Raw genomic sequence first — 6,405 nt, 5'->3', positions numbered from 1 at the left:
CATTAAAAGCACTACTCATTTGTGCCACTAGGTGTAGGTGTTTGCAGGATTGCAGCCTTGGCCCCCATTTCCTGACAACATCTTTCTTCAGGAAGGATACAGAAGCATATCCTTACATTCCAGTGAAGTCAATGTGTTAGTTAAAACTAAATGCATGTATAAGTGCTTTCTTGAACCGGGATGGATTTAACCCCATGATAACAGTTTTCCTGAATTGGGGCTTTAGTTTGCTGCAAGCCTAAGTCTGAGCTAAATATATTTTAAATGGTATTAATTTCATTTATATGTTCACAGTTTTATTAAAGTTTTGTAACACAGATAAGTTCACAAAAATAAAACAGGGATACGTTGTTGTTAATAATACAATGTAGCACGTTTACTATTTAAATAATCTTACAAACTTCACAGCATCCCTGGCAGGAAAATAATATTATCCCATTTTATAGATGAGAAAGTGAGACTCAGAAAATTGAAGTGAACTGTTCAGAGAAGAGGTTATCAAAACAGAAGTTACATAAACATATTTTCTAAACAATTGGATGGAATTGAAAACTTCGTGTAAGAAGTTCATATAAATTACACACACACCCCATTCTTCAAATGTGAGTTTTAACATGGTTTCTTGATAGTTCTTAAACATCTCTTGTTTTCAGATTATAAATGTAGGTGCCATGCCTGACTGTATTGTTATGTTATCTCCTGTTTCTCTTTTTAAAACACTTTTGGTCTAGAATAGAGAATGAATGCTGAGGAGGTAGGTGGAGATAAAGGTAGGAGAAAATAAGATTAAAGGGAAAATTCGATGTTCTTAGAAGAAAGAATAAGATCTGTATCATTGAATGTTCATTCCTAATTTTTGTAGATATATGGTTGACATTTTTGTAGATATATGGTTGACATTTTTCCTTTTTTACATAGCCTCATTTACATATTATTATTTCCCAAGAGCTCAAAGCTACTTCACAGCAATTTTAGTGCCTGAACCGCCGGGATAAATTGAACTATTCTGGTGTGATTTTTGAATGCAATGAGCTCTTGCTTGCTTTGCAACCCAGAATTCGAAAGGTTTTTTTCTGTTTGCCTTCTCTGCTTATATTGATACAGATCATCAGCTAGTGTAGCTCAGCCTAGCTTCATTGACTTCAGTAGAACTAGACTGACAGAAACCTGCTGAGTATCTGGTCTATGTACAAAAACAAAATAAACACTGAAAGAGCTAAATCTAGCTAGTAGAAATTTAAGAGAATGTTTTAATTATATTAAAACTGTTTGCTTTTCTGTAGCTATTGTAACTTAGTTAAAAATGACAGAAACAAATTATTTGTTATTAATTTTTTAACTTAAAGCTTCCTATAGTGTTCTTGTTTGATTTTTTGTATATAATTTATCATCATATTGACATGTTTTTAAATGACCATCAAAACACAGTAGAATACATTTGTGCATCTGTAACAGACTCCAGAGCAGACATTTTGAAAAGTGTCCATTATATATCAATTACTTTGGACAGATTAGAAATTGTGGGATCCAAAATTAATGTTATAGGGACCAAAATAGATTTTCTTAACATTGTTGATGTATATATTTATCAGTTTGAATCCCTTCATATGCTGTGATGCAAGAAGTATTTTTGATTAGCACTAACGTTTTGCACTTAAATCATATCTTGCAGCCTGTTACCATTCTCTAAAATATTATTAATTAAATACTGGCTCCATTGAAGTCAATGGCAACATTCCTGTTGATTTCACCCTATATTTCTGAAAATGTAATTCATTTGTGCTGTTCCTTCCTTTTTGGCTCATTACTCATAATAGGTGTTATATGTTGAGTAATATAGCCTGGATTATAGATACAGACCAAATAATACAATATTGTTTAACAGACGGAAATAACCAGGAAGAATAAATCCAGGAACAAAATCGGTTTTATGAGAAGACAACCTGGACATTTCATTTGTGATATTGGATAGAAGTGTTGGCACTAATACAGTTTCCTAGGTGATGTATAGCCAGATTTGCAACTCAGACACTGCTTTTCATGTGCACATGCATAGTATTTGTCAGCCTGCAAAACAGTACCCAAAATGTGTACCAGATAATATAATTATGTTGTAATTTTGCTATCTTGATTAGTAGTGCATTAGTAGACTAGAAGTGCATACTCTTTCTGTTTAAAAACCCAATGCTGCCAAAATACTCACTTAAAGGATTAGGTTCGTAAATCAGGAAGGAAAAGCAGATATTACCAACTTGTAATTTTCAGATGGTTAGAACCATTTTGTTCCCCCAAATTTGATAAAGCTCATGATCCTTGTGAAGGATTACACACCGAGTTTGGCATTTTAGTTCACATTTTTGTATTACAGTTGCCTAAGTGTAATAAATAAACTGAACAATTTCAAACAATGGAAAACATTTTTTCACATGCACAGTAAGCTGTTTAGTTTACTTCCTTCAAAGACTCCAGAAAGATTCACTTTTGTGCACAGAAAAAGCATGGCAAAATTTAGCCCCTAAATAAAGATTCCAAGAATTCCATACAAATAATTATGTTATTTAATATATTTTATTAATGATCTGGAAAAGCAGGGGAACAATGAAGTGGCAAAATTCAGGCTCTGATTAAAAAAAACACTTAAAGCACATACTAAAGTTGATCCCTTAAGGACTTGAGGATATCTCTTAAGCACATACATAGGAACTTTCTTGAATAGGGATGCTTTTCTGAATCAGGATTTTAAAGAAGATTCCAAATGTTTCAGATGAGCCAAAACTAGCTGTCTGTGAAGACATTCAGAGAGAACAAAGCAAGGTGCATGTACAAGATCATGACAATGAAATTCAGTCGGCAGAATTTGTGGCCACGCTCCACAGCGTGTTCTGTTCTGTGAAATGAAATAAATGTGCACCCCACAACGGAATGATCAGGAAGAAATCTGAGATAAAAACTTCAATGAGATTTCCTTTCCTTCCATACACTCATTCAGGTTTTCTCATAAGAGGCTCTGATGGGTGCACCATTACTCTTTTATACAAGGCCTGTAATAAAACACTTCAGATACTTCAGTCAAAATCTAGCTTATGAAAGAGGCTGAATTCAATTATGGTTTAAAGTTAATAACCCAACAAATTAATTTTTAAATACCCATCTATTACTTTTTAGAGGTGATTTAGTATTGTATAATATTGTATAATCTAAAATACTTTTCCCCATTGCAATACATTTATAATTAGCAATAATTCTTCTACTTAGAACAAGGCAACCATAACTATATATATGTGTGTGTTTATACACACCTCAGATACTTTTTTCCTTCTATAGGATTTCTATCCAAGCATCTCAGAGTTTTTTTAGAGACAAATTTATTAAACATGACAATAAACATGAGGTAGGTAAGTATAGTTTTTACCATTATATTGAATGAAGAATAAAATGGGTAAAGGGTGGATGGAAGAGTCCCTCAAAGATGGCATTTCAGCAAAACCTGCCCCTCATGTATAACTTCATTACTATAGAAAGGATGAAACCAGATTTAGGGCTCAGTCCTGTAAAGTGAACTCTTGCACCAGTCCAGCAACAACTTAAGAACATGTTTAACTGTAAGCATGTGAGTAGTCCAATTGGTTTCCCATACCATTGAGGGATGAACCCTTTGTTCATTATGCTTGTCTTAGTAAATGACAGTTTTTATTATTACAAAAAGCATTCCCAAGGTTGTTGAATTTTGTGTACGGAGGTTGAAAATAGATTGACTTTCAAGATTAACCTTGTTTCTTTTAATTCTGTGATACAAGATAGTAGATAACAATTAAAGAATCTATGGTTAATTGTTTTTACTTTGTTAACTTCCTGAAGTAGAAACCCCTATTTATCATTCAGAAGCTAAATCAAAAATCTATAATCCACTTTTAACTCACATGCTGGAAGATTATTAGCATGGGAAAATCCACATATTTGGAGATGTGAACGACCCTACCACTGGTATTCTTAGGAAGAATATAACACTGTGGTCATAGATGTCAGTGCAATAAAGTTTAATTTTAACTCCATGATTGAGAGATATTGCTAATAAACTGTCTGAGTTTATTGCTAGTTTTACTAACATTTAGAAAAGAAATAAACATCCATCCCTATTCCCTTGAGAGAAACTACCATTTTGCTGCAGATTAAATGCCTAACTCTTTAGTCTGATTTCTAAATATCAACTGTGGAATAGAAGCTGAACGTAGCTTGAATGCAGAGGACTGACTTTATTGTTAAACATGTTCAGTATGGTAGTGGATAAGGACCTGGCAAGAATGGAGCCTTATTGTGTTAGCCACTGTACAGACAGAGTCATAGACAGTCCCTGCCCCAAGGAGCTTACAGTCTAAATAGACAAGACAGACGTGAGATGGGGGGAGGGGTAGAACACACAACCAGAGTGAACAATGGACGGTAGCAAATAGCTGATAGTGCCACAGTTTGTGGGCGAGCGAAGGGGAGTAACTTAAGAGGGGATAAGCTAAATAAAAAGGGAAGGGAAGAGGTGATGAGAGGGACAGGGCAGGGGAGAAGAGGGTAATACCAGTACAGGTCAGAGAAAGTCCAGTCAAAACTGTAGAAAGTTCTCTGAATGTCCAGAGGTCTCTGCTTTGGCTTCCTCTTCCCCTACCAGCTGGAATCTCTGTCTGGCTCCTCTCTGCATTTTTCCCCTCAAGGCACATAGCAGGAGAGAGATGAGGTACCACATGCATCCAACGAAGTGGGTATTCACCCATGAAAGCTTATGCTCCAATAAATCTGTTAGTCTATAAGGTGCCACAAAACTCTTTGCCGCTTTTACAGATCCCGACTAACATGGCTACCCTTCTGGTACTTGACACCTGGGTCCTACTGTCCCCAAAGCATGTGCGTGGTCTCTCCTGCATAAGTCTGGGTGCTGGGGGGAGGTGTCCTTGCCTGGCCTTATTTTGCCCCCTCCCCCGCTTTCTCTGCTTCTGCTTGTACCAGCTGAAGTCATTGGCTTGCTCCTCTCTGCAGGGTTGTTGCTTTTTTTAAGTTATGGTTTACAGTGCTGTAGTTTCTCTTGTTCTAGGCACTCTGGGGTAAGTACCTCCCAGTGAAGTATATGAAAATAATCTGTGTTGTATTTCAAAAGAATATTTTAATATGCAAAATTGAATGTTCATTACCTGAACATTTACACAGATGTTATATAGCACACAGCATTTATTCATTACAAAAGTTGTGTGATTAAATTACCTTTTCTAGTAATATATTCTAATGTTTGGTAGTTGTTTAAAAATATTAATTTTTTTTAATATTTAACACTATTAAACTACGCTATGCTTTTCAGAGTTGAACCCAACAGAGTTTTTCCTGGGTGAAGAAACCTAACTGTGTTTCATTCCCCATCCCAACTTCACTCCCCACAAAAATGAGAGAGAGAAAAAAGAAAGCAAAAAAATTCCTTAAATTGGCAGAATTAAGAGGGATTTTTTTTAATGAATGCTAGCAATACAGCAAGGCATAATATAGCACACTCTACAGAAACCAGGACAGAGCAACTTAAACCCTCGGAGGTGTGCAAGCTGCAGAGGCCATGGACACTGAATGATCCAGCTATAGAGCCAGAGGACTAATCCACCTCCTAGAATCCTAATAAAAAGAAAAGGAGTACTTGTGGCACCTTAGAGACTAACCAATTTATTTGAGCATAATAAAAGCTACATGCCAGGGAGTGAGGGGTGCTGGAGGAGGCAGAGAGAAAGGAAAGCTCATGTGAAGTGAGCTCCCTATCTTCTATCCCCTTTTTATGCTTCTAAGGGAGAAGAGAAACATGAGCAAGAAATAATACATGAGGAAATTTGGAAAAATCCCAGCTACTATATTTGGGAGTAAAATAATCTGGAATATGGATATTCAGTGGAAAGGAAAAACCTGGAAAGCAGAAATGTAGCTGAAAGAGACCGACACCAGATAGCAAACTAGACATAAATTGGAAGGGTGATATGGTAGCAAAAACCACCACTACCACCTTCAACAACAACAAAAGCCATTTTGGCCTGCACATGATGAGACATCACAACCCAAAGTGTGGGATAATTATCTCTTCTCATATGGCTGCTGTTATGATTGCTCCTGGAATACTGACCTCAGTCTACCCTAACGCCCCCTGTCAACTAAGATAAAATAAATAAAAAACATGTAATGAACAAAAAAAATCAACCAAAAAAAAAAAAAGCAGAGGTTAGTTTTTACCATGAAAATGAAGAAAGCCCAAAACTCCATGAAGTCTGATAGAGATTCTGCTATTACTATTAATTTTACATGGCAGACACTTGGATACTACAGTGGTCGGTCAGCAGTATAAAACCCCAAGATGGATAGGTAGGGCCTACCAAATTCACAGGCATGAAA

Source organism: Lepidochelys kempii, chromosome 2, assembly GCF_965140265.1.
Source record: "Lepidochelys kempii isolate rLepKem1 chromosome 2, rLepKem1.hap2, whole genome shotgun sequence".
Lineage (NCBI taxonomy): Eukaryota > Metazoa > Chordata > Testudines > Cheloniidae > Lepidochelys > Lepidochelys kempii.
The sequence above is the reverse complement of the archived record's forward strand: the minus strand, read 5'-3'. Positions refer to the sequence as shown.